General features: G+C 37.9%; 1 protein-coding gene across 2 annotated transcripts in view; it reads left to right on the forward strand.

Moving 5' to 3' along the window:
- The first annotated feature begins 10,448 nt into the window (after positions 1 to 10,448).
- Positions 10,449 to 16,853, forward strand: part of MET (MET proto-oncogene, receptor tyrosine kinase) — a 150,942-nt gene continuing 144,537 nt past the window's right edge. For both annotated transcript variants that reach the window (XM_075857120.1, XM_075857122.1), the window contains exon 1: positions 10,449 to 10,616. The gene's annotated coding sequence lies outside the window, so the exon portion shown is untranslated. The remainder of the gene's footprint in view (positions 10,617 to 16,853) is intronic.

Here is a 16,853-nt window from a genome sequence, read left to right on the forward strand (position 1 = left end):
GCCAGAATGACCAAGTTACAGACCCCTGATGAAATATATGTATAGAAACGCGTAGGGTCAGGTTAGTGAGGGATCATAGCGTAGGTGACAGTGGCACTGTTGTTCACCATAGCACCAGGTGATTTAGGAGCGGTAACTGCAGGCTCTGGTGTGTTTTAGGGTCTAATCCACTGTTACACCAATGTTGAAACGTTGATCCCATATTTGTATCTTTCAATTATACCCAATTAGAGAGGGTTCACAAATGAACCAGGAATTGGAGTATGTGTTTAATACGTTTTTAATGCACACGGTGGGGCTTTTCACAGTGGTGACTGTACCCCTGTTTTTAGAGAGTTATGAAATAAAATTTATACGTTTTACTCATTCATCACTTCAGTGAATTACAATTTCCTATACTTTGTGGGAGCACAAGTAAATATATATCGTAGAATACAGTGAATTATGTTCAACAAAATACGGCTCAAAATTTCAAGGGAAAACAGCTCCTGATTTTCAGCCGTTTTTTAAGCAACTAGCGTTGATTGCGACGTTTTTTACGGCCGTTTTGGAGCTGTTTTTCAATTGAGTCAATGAAAGACGGCTCCAAAAATGGCTCAAGAAGTGACATGCACTTCTTTTTATGAGGCGTTTTTTTAAGCAGCCGTTTTTAAAAACGGGCACGTAAAAAACGCCCCATGGGAACGGAACGCAGTTTTTCCCATCGAAATCAATGGGCAGATGTTTGAAGGCGCTCAACCGCCGCATTTTTAACAGTTTTTAGTGGCGTTTATTGCCCAAAAACTGGCTGAAAATAGCCCGTCTGAACATACCCTTACGGTATTTGTCTTCATTATCTACAGTTCACATAGTGGTGCCACCTTGCAGAGTTCAAAATTAGTGTGCAAGCAGTAGTGTCTAAACAGTATTGACCCAACGTTTAATAGGATATAGTAGTGGTGAAGATCCAATCTGTCACATTGTACCTACTCTCGGATCGGTATTGGCCTCATGAGAAAAATATTTTCTCTGTTTTATAGGGCATGGGTAAAATGATTCCTGTGTTCAGCTTTTGCTTTTCACAATAGCACTTGTTAGTGATGATCCCTCAAGTCTACTTTTCTTCCCCTTCACCCCTTTGCTCTATTTCCTTCTGTCACGACTCTGGGTTATGTGGACCCACTAGGCTGCTCTGCCATAGCGGAGTAGCAGCTGGCCAACTACATACAATGAAAGTCTTAAGCACAAGAGTACCTGTTTGAAAGTCCTGACAGACACGAGGCGTAGCAGATGCTTTGGCACCGATGATACATGGTACAGATAACCCATGGCGTGGCAGATGACAATTGGCGTGGCAGATAACAATTTGTGTGACAGATAACACTTAGCGTGGCAGATAACACTTGGCAGATGATGCTTGGTGTGGCAGATGAGATGAACTCGACTCCAACACTAAACTTCGTTCAGGAACAAACACAGTTACTGCATACAGGAAACAGGATACAGGAACACTGGGAACAGGATACAACTAAGGGACCATTTACTAGATGAAAATGGCAAGACACAACAATGTTGAGGCACAGGAACGAGGGCAGGACGGATTTAAATAGCACAGGGTGCACGGGGATAGGCCAGGAAAGATAATAATGGTGCGCACACCTAACGGGAGCTAGCAGCGGACGGTAGCAGTACATGCCGGCGTCCTCAGGGATGAGGATGCAGGAGAACAGGTAATCTATGCTGGGGGCCGCTAGGGGAAGCTGGATAGTGGCGAACGGCGGCCGCCAGCGCTGCACGTTCCTTTTTTGTATCTTTCTTCTCATTACTCTCTGTGGACCACTTGGTCAAGACTTATTATCTTTGTTCTCCATCAGCTCCCCCTATAGATGACATGTTCATTTTGTTTTGTCCTGACAAATATTCATACCAGATTGTTTCGTCTTTGGATGCCTTACGTAGCGTTATCCCTATGTATGGTAACCCTATACAGATGGAACTGAAACATCATTCTAGAGATTTAAAGGCTACGTGAACCTTTGCACACTTTTATTTTTAATAACACAACGTATTATGGGATTTTAAATAACTTTTTAATTGATTTGTATTAATAGAAAATGTAACATTTTGAGATACAGTTTCTGTGTATCTTGGATACATAAAAGCTGTATCTTGTGCTCAAAGTCGAATCCATCAGGTCAGCGGTACTGACAGCTTCAGCTTAGGCCATTAATTTAAATAGATGACCTCTTAAAGAGGCTCTGTCACCAGATTATAAGTGCCCTATCTCCTAGATTTACTTTGCTGGTACTGTATTATGCTGCGGATTTGCAAATCTGCACATAATACGCATCATGTGAATGTGGCATTAATGTGCAAAAGAAGAAAATTAGTAAGGCTTTGTTCACATCTGCGCCAGAGCTCCGTTCTGAAGGAACGTCGGAGCTTTCCGTTGGAATGGAGCCCTGACTGACACAAACTGAAACCATAGGTCTCCGTTTGCATCACCATTGATTTCAATGGTGACTGATCCGGTACCAATAGTTTCCGTTTGTCTCAGTCGTGCAAGGGTTCCGTCATTTTGACAGAATCAATACCGTAGTCGACTGCGCTATTCATTCTGTCAAAACGACGCAATCCTTGCACAACTGAGACAAACGAAAACCATTGGCACCGGATCCGTCACCATTGAAATCAATGGTGGTGCAAACGGAAACCTATGATTTCCGTTTGTGTCAGTCAGGGCTTCATTCCGACGGAAAGCTCCGACGTTCTGTCGGAACGGAGCCCTGGCGCAGATATGAACGAAACCTAAAGCTCAGAATAAAGTTAACATGTCATTTTAACGCTGTAAAAGCTAAACCCAAAAACTATGGCGGAATTGTTTTTTGTTTTTTTTCATTCCCCCAAAAAAGTTATGGCCTCTGGAACACAGTGATGAAAAAAGAAAGAAAATCGCTACGTTCCCGAACCCAAAATAATTGCAAACTGCAGGGGTTAAACTGATATGTATAAAAGAAGTTGTAAACATGGTCATCAATATTCAAGCGACCATTTTTATTGAAGTTTAGGACATGAAATCTATAGTCCGTGAAGATCATCCCTTATTCTGCACCTGTGATCATAAACATTTCTGGAAAATGAAGCTTCGTGTGACACCTGTTGTAAATATTTTGTCATAACTTGTATTTCTGACTAATGTATATTTCAAAGATTTGTACTAACCTTGACATTATTGTTGTACAGCTTGATGATTGGGATTATTACATTATTATTATTTTTATCTCTTCAGATTGTCTGACTTTTTTTACTTTGTGTATTTATATTATGGATTAACACAACTGCCTATAGCAATGATTGTTTACAATTTTTTTTTATCAAACAGATGTTATGTTCTTCATGGTTCACATATGTCAAGTGAATAGATACTGAGAGTAGCCCTACAGGATCGTTGAAGCCCAAGGCAGCTCTGATGATGACAGATGCGGCATGGCAGCCAGCAGAGGTTTTTATGAACTTGTTATACCTGTGTTTATGAATACAGTACGGAGCAAGCAGCAGCAGAAAAAACTTTACCGGATATTATCAGTGTTGGCAATATTTCTGTCTTTTTGACTAAAGAGTCAAAAACGTTAATAGGTTCACCAGAAGAGAAATAAATTGTTCTGATTATTATTATTTTGTATGTATATTATCATCATTATTGTTATTATTATTATTATTATTATTGTTATTATTATTATTATTATAAGTTATTGTTGTTGACAATAATAATAATCATGATAACATTCCATATTCGTTTTTTAAGTATAGATGTACTTAGAAAAATATAATTGCATGCATAAATTCTATATTTTTGTTCGTTATATCTATTCTTATCTGTAACATTAATTATTTGTAAATATTAACATTACAATTTATCGTACAAATAGTAGTATTTGTGCTTTCCACTAGAGACCTACATACCTGGCTTTTCATTTATTTTGTATATGTTCATTTACGTAAGTCAATCAATGCAAAAAAACAAAACAAAATTCATCAATGGGAAAACTCAAGTGAAATGTACAATAAACAGGCGCAGAGATGACTATACACGGTTGTGCCAAGTGGGTGGTACAGTACCTACTAACAAAGTTCAACCAAACCTGGTTATGATGCTTCATAAGGCAGAGGGGGGTCCAGACATCTACTTAATGTTCTGTCCTGTACTTGACAGTTATTTTTCTGATTTAAAGTGTTAATATCGCCTATTGTACAATGTTTCAGCTTATTGCAGTAGCAGTTTCTCTGCTTACATCACAGTGCTAGACATATGTCTCAGTCAGGTCACAAAATAGCAAGTTTAAACAGCTACAGACTGACATTGCATGCTATCCTACCAGAGCAGGAACTTTATTAAAGAGAAACTCTACATGGAGACAATATGTCTCTGGCCAGTGAACCTTCCAACTCTATATATAAAAAAAAGTACTTGAAAAAAATGGTCCCTGTTCTGGGACTAACAAAAATTGTGTTCTCCCCATTACTGGGAGAGGAAGTCCTTATTTTAAATTTCAATACACGATGTCACCAAACTTTCTCCACTATAACAGTTGACATGCTGGATTTTTATAGAAACATTGTGATTTAGCCATGTCATTCACTCTTTAGAGGACCACATGTCATGTTCTGACGGGGAAGAGCAGGACGTTTCCACATGCATAGTTGGCCTTATTTGTCAGATAGCCCGTCTGTACTTAATCATCAAGCAGACTGCTCAGTATGATAATAATAATAATACGGGTATGTGCACACGATAACGACCATTACGTCTGGAATTACGGAGCTGTTTTCAGGAGAAAACAGCTCCGTAATTTCAGACGTAATTGCTCGTACTCACATTTTGCGAGGCGTCTTTGACGGCCGTAATTTGGAGCTGTTCTTCATTGGATTCAATGAAAAACGGCTCAAAATACGTCCAAAGAAGTGTCCTGCACTTCTTTGACGAGGCAGTCATTTTACGCGTCGTCTTTTGATAGCGACGCGTAAAATGACAGGTCGTCGGCACAGTACGTCGGCAAACCCATTCAAATGAATGGGCACGTTTGCCGACGTAATGGAGCCGTATTTTCAGGCGTAAATCGAGGCATTATACGCCTTGTTTACGCCTGAAAATAGGTTGTGTGAACCCAGCCTAATAATAATAATAATAATAATAATAATAATCTATATTTATGTGGTGCCAACTTATCCTGTAGCACTTTACATTTGGGGAAGTAACAAACAAGTAAAATGACAAATTATTAAAACAAATGAACAAACAATGAGAAAAAAGGAGAGAAGTCCCTTTCCATAAGAGCTTACAATCTAAATAGATATAGCCTTACTACTGCCTGATCATTAACCCCTTGCTGACATTTGACGTATCCATACGTCATAGGCGGGTAGGGGAAGTATGGAACGGGCTCACGGAGTGAACCCGCTTCATACGATGCTTGTGTCGGCTGTATGTCACAGCCAACACTTCACAGTGACGATTTGTACTAACCTTGACATTATTGTTGTACAGCTTGGTGATTAGGATTATTACATTGTTATTATTTTTATCTCTTCAGATTGTCTGACTTTTTTTACTTTGTGTATTTATATTATGGATTAACACAACTGCCTAAAGCAATGATTGTTTACAATTTTTTCCATTGATTACATTTAATTATTTCCTCAATATATGTCAGGGAATAGCTGATAATTGAATTCCTGAATATATGGTTTAGAGATTCACTTCGTAGTCGATCCGTTGCATATTTAGTGAAGATATCTAGACGATAATACATACCCATGAAATAAAAAAAACACTGTAGCACCTTAACGTTAACTAAGTGCTTACTATACGTAGCCTTATAATAAAACCTGACCTTATATACACATACTGCCCCTTCTTGACCTTTAGGGTATCTGTGAATGGTGTGTGTGATGAGAACACTTCTCAGGGTGAACAAGTGCTGTTTGAAAAAAAATTACTAAAAAAAAAAAAGTGACAGATTTATGACCCCTAATACCTAAACTGTCTTTAGCCAAAAATCAACTAATGTGAAGAAAACACTTGCAGCTGTCAGGTGAAAATAAATATGTCCACGGAGAGTCCATTAGTTATCCTTATCTATTGTGAGGGTAAGTACAAACTGAACTACCTCTTAAGGGTCATATGCCCTCCACATTTAAGGAGGGTTATGTTATCTGTTAATATGCCAGTGACCTTGACCTTTTATGATGCAAATGCTACATATAATACATAGAAACACTATATAATCTTCCCATGCAAATTTTGCAAGGAACAGATAAACACGGTAATGCTTGACTACAGCTTGAAAATATGGAAATGCAAAAAAAATTATAATATGGCATTGGATGGTGGTCAAATAAGTTACAATTATTTTGTATATGTTCTAAAAGGATTAGTTCCTCATTGGCTTCACTGACAAGTAGTGTCCCCTGCACAGCATTAGCAAGCAGCAGCTGCTCGTACCACGCATATCATGCAGATTTTGCCTAAAATGCAGAGCGAAAAAATAAAGTAATTTTGTAATTCTTAGGCCCCCAGATTTGCTACAGATTTTGTATGTATTTTTTAAGTCGAAAACAGGAACGAAACCTAAACCGAGGATATATATAAAGGAAGGCAGGTCTCCTCTCCTGGATCAAATTCTGGTTTTGGCTTTAAAGATGCATGCAATATCTGCAGCAAATCCGCACTGTGTGAACAAGGCCTTAGTGTTAATAAAATGGGCTCACTTTTGTGTTGTTATTCAATATTGGGTCTTATTCACATAAACGTTTTTCTCTTCCGTGTGCTACCTGTTTTAACAATGGACAGGGCACTGACCCAAATCTAAACTAACTCGAAAACGTGTGGGAGCATATAGACCATGAATAACTTCAATTAGAATTAAAAAATAATATATTTTATTAAACAGTAATATAAAGGAGAACTACAACGAAACGCGCGTCGAGGCGGTCATACACGCTAGTCACTCTACTTTTTTTGTGTTCATCGTGTCATGTAAGTAAAGCTGCCTTTCTTTGGTCTGTGTGTGAATCGCTATCTTAACCTTTGATATTGTTATCTACAGGGAGATTATTTGAGTTAGCTATTGCTATTTACGCATAATAGTCATGCTAACTTATACAAAATCATTCTGCACAGATGTGATTGTATTCCATTCTTTTACTATTACTGTTAGGGTATGTTCACACGGCCTATTTTCGGGCGATTTTTGGGCCGTAAACGCCCGAAAAACAGATGAAAAATCAGAAGCGTAAAAAAACGGCCGCGAAAAAGAAGTTCAGGTCACTTCTTGGGAAGTTTTTGGAGCTGTTTTTCATTGACTCTATAGAAAACAGCTCCAAAAACGGCTGTAAAAAAACGCAAGTGACTTAAAAATTTTCTGAAAATCAGGAGCTGTTTTCCCTTGAAAACAGCTTTGTATTTTCAGACGTTTTTGAGTTTACGTGTGAACATACCCTAATGGTTTGAGTATTGACATATTCCCTAGTGGCACACTAATGTAATCATGTCCTTTTGATACATAATATAAGTCTTTGAAAATAACTGGCAGCTTTGATTGGATACATAGAAGCGTTGTATATATGCTGTTGATAACATCTTTTTTTAACTTATTGTATGTTTCACCTTGTCTTTTTTATATTACTGTTTAATAAAACATTTATTTTTTAATTCTAATTGAAGTTATCCATGGTCTATATGCCCCATGTTTTCGAGTTAGTTTAGATTTGATGTTTTCGGGCGTTTTAAGCCATCTTCCTATAGAGATGGACTAAATATAGGAATACTAAGAACACTGACCCATACAAGTCAATAAGGCTATTCACGCTTGCAGTATGCTCTTTTTATGGTTTGTTTTTGCGGACCAGACTCGCCCATTAAAATCGATGGGTGCGTGAAGAAAACGGACAGCACGCAGATGACCTCCATGTGCTGTCCGTTTTTTCTGGATCAGTTGCTAAAGAAATGCAGGAAAAAAGGAAAAATTCAAAACCTGGAAGTGATTGCAGAACAGAAAAACAGACAAGAAAAACGGATGACACACAGAAACTACACGGACGCAACACGGACATACAAATGGATAAAAAAAACTGTTTTTGTGGATGTAAATCAGACACGCTCGTGTGAATAAGGCTTTAGGGGTGACCGAAGATAACTAATGCTGTATCATATGCTGACGTAACACCTGTCTCCCCACCATGCTGGGCAGGGCACGGTACAACCTGTATTGCCATGGAACTACAGTGCTCATGCTGCACATAGCTTCCAGAAGGCACTTCGAAAGAAATACAGCATGAACAAGCCTACAGAGTGGACAGTCTCTGGAGTATGTAAGGACCATTAGTTCCCACACAGACACACATGGCCAATGCCATTTTCTTGATATCATCATGCTTCTCCGTTTTCTCCCTAATGAATGAGGGGTATGCTGGTAAATCCCGTCAGAGGATGAACTATTCCTATAGAACTAAGGATAGGGTTCTGAGGTTTGGGGTTGCTCTTTTCAGGGAGGTTGCCCGGTTATTTACCAATGTATAGGGTTAGACCAACACAGCCATAGCATATAGGGACAGGTCAGTAAGTGCGTTACTGTGTCGTTATTACCCTATAAATGAAGCCTGGATACCACAACCGCAAAAGACCATCCTTGTATGTCTTTCTGGTGGTATATTCACTGTGTTAAACTAATGACACTTTATATTTGATTAGTGTTTTAATATAATATTTATTAATGGTTGGGTATCCTTTCCTCCACTTTATTCTGTATAGTAAATCTGAAAACTACATCAAATTGGCGCTCAGTCCCGAGTAAACAACTGAGATTATTAATGGTATTAGATATAAATCCCTGCATTTGCCAGTAACGAGCTCCTCCATTCTAATAATAGATTTCAATTCCTGGGCCCTTTCTACCACAGAGAAGTATGGTAGCATAGAACATGTAAACCTTTCAACGCTGTTTTTTTGTTTTAATAAAACACTGTATCATAATATTTTAAAAGACTTTGTAATTGTTTTTGTTTTTTTTAAATATGTTTTCTTTTTGAGATCCTGGATACGTAGAAGCTGTATCTTGCAAAAAATCTGAATCTGTTAGGTCAGCGGGACTGTTGGCTTTGGTGACAGCGGGAGACACGCAGGATCCACCTGTTATCGATCACATCTAAGTTTTGAATTAAGATGTGATTGACAACAGCTGGATCCTGCGTGTCAGAGACCGAGACTGTCACCAAAGCCGTCAGTCCCACTGAACTGACGATTTCGGGTTTGAGCGCAAGATACAGCTTCTATGTATCCAGGATACATAGAAGTTGTATCTTAAAAAGTCAAAAAAAAAATAATAAAAAAACAATTAAATAGTTGTTTACAATAATTTGATAGTGTTTTTTTTTTAAAAAAAAGTGTTCGAAAGTTTTACCTAGCCTTTAAATAAAATTTCCAAAAAGAAGACAAAAAGTTTCTCTGCCAATCTTAGCCACCATCTAATGATCCTCCTAGGCAGCAGGACCAATAGAGCTATGAACACATATAAATACACACTACAAGTACCTCATTTCATTGTGAGTGACTACGCCAGATCCTCACAGGAACACAGAAATCTTATGTTATCACTCATTAGTCACGTGTTTTTACTGAAGTTTCCTTTTAACACTTTCAGGTATTGAGTATAACATATGTCGGCTGGGAAACCCACTATACATACAGACAGTAAAAATTATAGCATACTACAACAATTCTCTAGACAACAATCAAGTTATATTGGAACTTATCAACTTCCTTTACAGCCTGTAAAAGTGTAAACTCTACTGAAAAAAATGGTAGTTATTCATTAACAAAATGAAGTAATGCAAATTAACCTGTAACCTACCAAACCATTAGCTTCATGTTAACAAGCTAGAAAATATCTGACTGCTTGCTATGAATTCTGCAACTGTATGAGTTTGGGTGTATTACTTATTAGTACTGGTATAGTAGTTCTTATATGCCATTTAAATGAATAGGCGATAATGTGACATACGTTCATATAAAGTGATATATGTGTGTGCATACTTTCTATATTAACAAGTTTATGTAAACAGTGCCCCCTCCCCCTGCAGCCAGGTCCTCTGATACCATTGCCCAGGGAGCAGATTTTAGCACAGAGTATATAGGAATGGACTGCAATATGAGCCCTATTAATATAAATCCATTTAGAGGATGTCACATAACATTACTTTGTTTCTGTAATGACACATGTATACAGTGAGGCTTGAAACATCCTGATCACACTTCTACTGGACTCCATACACCTCTCCCCTGTAGGGTGTCTGTGTCACTATCACACCCCTGGAGGAGTGGAGAGCAGTGCAGAGGGACTGGCATTGAATGGGTCATGTGTAGCCCCCTCCCTCTCCTGGCTGGATCCTGCACTACAGATTCCTGAGGAGACTGACTCACTGAACAGGAGCTCATGTGGGAAGCATATTCCGCTGAGTGTTCCTCTCTCTAGAAACGACGTGAGAATACGGCACCTTACACATGTGGATGCTTATGAGGGACCCTGTGCCAGCCTGACCTGTGCTAAACTCCAGATCTTCAACTTGACAGCTGGCACCAGGTAAGACCACCATGATCTGGAAAGTTACTTGCTGCCTGTTACCGTTATCTAGCTGCACATGTGCCTAGTAGTCATATAAGAGAATGCTTCCTTACTTCTGCTCTATAGGTTATGATGATGATCGGTCTATTAGGGGGGCATAGGTTGGGCACTAAATTGATGCAGAGGGGGCACAAGCACATTGTATGGTGAACTTGTTACCCCTATAGTGTGTCAGTGACTAGATTGTAGCTTAAAAGTTTATTTTAGGTATAACCTGGTGTTGTGTGAAACTTTCTCATAATATTTATTAGTATGGGCGACTACAAACAGTTGTAATGTTTCTCTGCGTTGATGGACAGCGGAAGGTGTAAAGGCTGGCAATGTTAGTGTTAATATTTAATATCATATGACTATAAAGAGAATTATTCCGAGTATTTAAGTAATTGCAGTGATTTCCTGGTATTGGAGTGTGACGCGTGACGCGGTAGTTCTGGTGCCAAGGTTCTAGTAATGGGGATGCTGGGTCAGGGTGGACTTCTGGACTCCATGGCATTTACATACCTACATTAATATTGTGGGAATTGTATACTGACTGTTACATAGGTTACTTGCTATTGATTCAGGTAGAGAACGGTACAATCTGAAATATATACCTGATGTGTGAGCAAACAGTGAAATAACAGAAAACAGGCTGCTGCAACTGTGCAGGTGTGAGTGACCGTGCAGGAGAATTGTGCAATATATGTTCTGAGATTATGATAGATTAAAAGATATATATATATATATATATATATATATATATATATATATATATATATATATATATATATATATATATATATATATATATATATATATATGAGATAGATAGATATAGATAGATAGATATGAGATAGATAGATATGAGATAGATAGATAGATAGATAGATAGATAGATAGATAGATAGATAGATAGATAGATAGATAGATAGATAGATAGATAGATAGATAGATAGATATGAGAGATAGATAGATATGAGATAGATAGATAGATAGATAGATAGATAGATAGATAGATAGATAGATAGATAGATAGATAGATAGATAGATAGATAGATAGATAGATAGATAGATAGATAGATAGATAGTATGTGATGTGATGAGAGGGAGAAAGAGAGAGAGAGAGAGAGAAATAAATTAGATAGATCTCAATATATAGTATGTATTGCTTTATATAAGGTACTTCTGTGACATCCCATAAGCTTTTCCATAAACTAAAGAATTCTGTTGGATTTATTTTGATTTGCTGGGTTTTAGAAAAATAACATTGACATTTTTGTTACATTTTGCTTTTTCTAATATAAAATTCTGCTAAATGGTCAGTGTCATGCATCATGTAGCTCCTCAGGTGATGTCTCCCTAGCATGAGATGGAACAATGTGTTTGAGGTCATTCTGCTTACTGGTTCCTCACACAGGTCTGTTGTGCCTGCTACATTTAGAAATAATAAATAAATGCATGTTTGTTTGCTTTCCTGTTGTTAGTAGTTTATTTACAAAATATCTAAATTATAACAATGTTCAATACTGAATGACAAATCCACCTACAAGTATACTAAGTGTTACATTTTAGTTCTGTATATTTATATTATTGTTTCCTATTTCCAGTATTGCTAGATTGTACAAGGCTCCCTGCCTTAACCACATACAGAACATATCTCTTTCATTCTCATTTCTGGATATAACGTTTTTCCAGAAAAAAAAGGTTTTCCCAAATAAATCCTGAAGTTCCCCAAAATAGGGAAATGATAAACATTGTATTTTACTCATTTTTAATATGTCGCTTTGGTCCCTCACTATTGGCTTTGGTTCCAGTCAGTTCCTACCTCTTTGTTGTTTATGTCCCGGCCACGGTGGTGTCTCATACACAGTGACGTACTTTCCCTCCCCCATCCACTAAGTGACACTAATTGAAGCAGAATTTTAGGTAACTGTATTTCAAAGTTTATATTTTACCTCTTTAAAAGTTTACTCTGGGCTTACTTATATATAGTACCTGGAACAACTCTTCTATATAGAATCTGTTATACGGATCCACAGCTGCAAGTTAGCTGAGAGGATGTTTCATTGGACAAGGAGCACATCTGTATATCCCTAGAACACCCACCCTTCCAGTTCATAGAGGTCTACACTCAACTATAGGGGGGCTTTCTAGCATTTTTGCTGCCTGAGAGGAAAAGTGAAATGGTGCCTCTCCTCCTAAATTAGAAGTGGAGAAAGTGTACAAAATGACTGTATATTTGCCAAAATCCTGACCCCGGCAGACAGGGAAGGAGTCCTCATAAAATGAAGTTCAAACCTGCTCAGGTACCAAATTGTAGTAGGCCCTAGTTAAACACGGCATGAATTTGTGATGCGAATTAAACAATTGTAAAAACACATATTAGCTAACAGGTTCTACTAATGTAATATATCTGCTGGTCAGTGCACACATAAAGGAAATTATACAGATATAAATACATCATTATTCTTTTCTTAAATAATGTTTAGCATGGTCCCTATAACAGGGTTCTTCACTATTATGCATTGTTTATAGTGCTGGTCTACTTAAATGGTATAGAGGAGTCTCTTGGGTCCCCTCAAGCGCCATGGCCTAGGTGTGACTGCAACCTCTGCACCACCTGCTCCTGACAGATTACGCTTCCCCTAGAGAACTAGCTACTGGGAGCCAACTTTAACCACCGCTTTGTCAATTCAGATTTAATGGTCAACAACAGCCCAAAAAGCTATGGGAAAAAAAGTTGTTCCAAGAGTTCTTAGCCAGGAGACCACTTCTCTAATTTCATAATATATCCTAGGTCACATGCTCTATAAAATAATTATATATATATATATATATATATATATATATATATATATATATATATATATATATATATAAACACTATCTGGCCAAAAAGTATGTGGACTATATGAGTTTGTTGGACATACCATTCCAAAACCAAGGATTAATATGGGGTTGCACCCCGTTTTGTGGTTGTATCAGCCGCCAATCTTTTGGTCTTTTCACAAGATTCTGGAGTATGTCTGTGGGAACTTCAGTTTGTGCCTATTCGGCCAAAAGGCCATTTGGGAGGTCAGGCACTTATGTCGGATGAGAAGGTCTTTCTCGCAATTGCCATTTTCCATGTTAGATGGGGTTGAGGCTAGGGATCTGTGCAGGCCACTCAAGTTTCTCCCCAACAAAATAATCAAACCATGTCATTATAGACCTTGCTTTGTGCAAACGGGCAAAGTCATGCTGGAACAGGAAAGGGCCTTCCCCAAATTGTTTACACAAATTTGTAAGCATACAACTGTCTAACATGTCTTTGTATGATGTAACATTAGCATTATCATTCACTGGAAATAAGGGCCCTAGTTCAAATCCTGAATAGCCGCATCACAACATTAACCCACCTCCATTAAATTTTACAGTAGACACTTTGCATTCCGGTAGGTGGTTTTCTCCTGGCAACCAGCAAACCTAGATTTGTTCATTAGACCAGTTTCCACTGCTCCGGAGTCCAGTGGCGGAGTGTTTTACACCACTCCAGATGGCGCTTGGCCTTGCGTATCGTGATCTCAAGCTTGTGTGCAGCTGTTTGACCATGGAAACCCATCTCATAAAGCGCCCGATGCGCAGTTCTTGTGCTGATCTCACTTGCAGAGGCAGTTTACAACTCTGTAGTGAGTGATTTATTGTGAGTTTAGGGAGTGATTTTTATGTGCCATGCGCTTCCCCACTCTGAGTCTGTGTGGTTCTACAATTTGTGGCTGAGCTGTTGTTACTTTTAGGTGTTTCCACTTGACAATAATATCACTTACAGTTGACTGCGGCAAATATAGCAGATCAGAAATTTTGCAAATTGATTTGTGGCAAAGGTGGTATCCTATGACAGTGCCACATTTAGAGTCACAGTAGACTAGTACTACTAGCAATGTTTGTCTATGAAGATTGCATGACTGTGTGCTTGATTTTATATACCTGTTTACAATGGGTGTGGCTGAAGCACCCAAACTCAATGATCAGGAGTGGTCGCTATATTGCATGTGTATAGATATAGGTGTGTGCGTGTGTGTGTGTGTGTGTGTATATATATATATATATATATATATATATATATATATACTACCGTTCAAAAGTTTGGGGTCACCCTAACAATTTTGTGTTTTCCATGAAAACTCACACTTATATTTATCAAATGAGTTGCAAAATGACTAGAAAATATAGTCAAGACATTGACAAGGTTAGAAATAATGATTTTTATTTGAAATAATAATTTTCTCCTTCAAACTTTGCTTTCGTCAAAGAATGCTCTATTTGCAGCAATTACAGCATTGCAGACCATTGGCATTCTAGCTGTTAATTTGCTGAGGTAATCGGGAGAAATTTCACCCCATGCTTCCAGAAGCCTCTCCCACAAGTTGGATTGGCTTGATGGGCACTTCTTGCGTACCATATGGTCAAGCTGCTCCTACAACAGCTCTATGGGGTTGAGATCTGGTGACTGCGCTGGCCACTCCATTACAGATAGAATACCAGCTGCCTGCTTCTTCCCTAAATAGTTCTTGCATAATTTGGAGGTGTGCTTTGGGTCATTGTCCTGTTGTAGGATGAAATTGGCTCCAATCAAGCGCTGTCCACAGGGTATGGCATGGAGTTGCAAAATGGAGTGATAGCCTTCCTTATTCAAAATCCCTTTTACCTTGTACAAATCTCCCACTTTTCCAGCACCAAAGCAACCCCAGACCATCACATTACCTCCACCATGCTTGACAGATGGCGTCAGGCACTCTTCCAGCATCTTTTCAGTTGTTCTGCGTCTCACAAATGTTCTTCTGTGTGATCCAAACACCTCAAACTTCGATTCGTCTGTCCATAACACTTTTTTCCAATCTTCCTCTGTCCAATGTCTGTGTGCTTTTGCCCATATTAATCTTTTCCTTTTATTAACCAGTCTCAAATATGGCTTTTTCTTTGCCACTCTGCCCTGAAGGCCAGCATCCTGGAGTCGCCTCTTCACTGTAGTCGTTGACACTGGCGTTTTGCGGGTACTATTTAATGAAGCTGCCAGTTGAGGACCTGTGAGGCGTCTATTTCTCAAACTAGAGACTCTAATGTACTTGTCTTGTTGCTCAGTTGTGCAGCGGGGCCTCCCACTTCTCTTTCTACTCTGGTTAGAGCCTGTGTGTGCTGTCCTCTGAAGAGAGTAGTACACGCTGTTGTAGGAAATCTTCAGTTTCTTGGCAATTTCTCTCATGGAATAGCCTTCATTTCTAAGAATAAGAATAGACTGTTGAGTTTCACATGAAAGCTCTCTTTTTTAGCCATTTTGAGAGTTTAATCGAACCCACAAATGTAATGTTACAGATTCTCAACTAGCTCAAAGGACGGTCAATTTTATAGCTCCTCTAAACAGCAAAACTGTTTACAGCGGTGCTAACATAATTGCACAAGGGTTTTCAAGTGTTTTCTAATCATCCATTAGCCTTCTAACACAGATAGCAAACACAATGTACCATTAGAACACTGGAGTGATGGTTGCTGGAAATGGGCCTCTATACACCTATGTAGATATTGCATTAAAAGCCAGACGTTTGCAGCTAGAATAGTCATTTGGCACATTAACAATGTATAGAGTGTATTTTTGATTAATGTAATGTTATCTTCATTGAAAAAAACTGTGCTTTTCTTGCAAAAAGAAGGAAATTTCTAAGTGACCCTAAACTTTTGAACGGTAGTGTATATATATATATATATATATATATATATATATATATATATATATATATATTTTTATATATATATATATATATATATATATATATATATATAATGCTATTTGATCTGAGTAAAGGTTATTGCATCTTGGAATCTGACATTTTTGCATTTTTTAATGAATAAAGAACCATTCTAACATAATTAAGTTTGTTTTGTGAAGGATTTCCATCATTACTGAATTAAGTAATGAAAGAAGGCTCTTGCAGCCTAAGATATGTTATAGCTAAAATGTTCATGTTAGGTTATTTCATTTAAGAACATTAATCCGATATGTCTTTTTATGGAAATTATATTAGCAGTTTTGAAAGCGATATTAATTTATTAACTTGATGGCATAAATTATATATTTATGCTCTATTCAATTTCATTTTAGATTTTATTTAACTAGGAAGTTCTTCCAGATTATCCAGATTCCAGATTATCCACAGAAATTAATTACAAATTTGAACAGAT

The sequence above is a fragment of the Rhinoderma darwinii genome, chromosome 3 (assembly GCF_050947455.1).
Source record: "Rhinoderma darwinii isolate aRhiDar2 chromosome 3, aRhiDar2.hap1, whole genome shotgun sequence".
Lineage (NCBI taxonomy): Eukaryota > Metazoa > Chordata > Amphibia > Anura > Rhinodermatidae > Rhinoderma > Rhinoderma darwinii.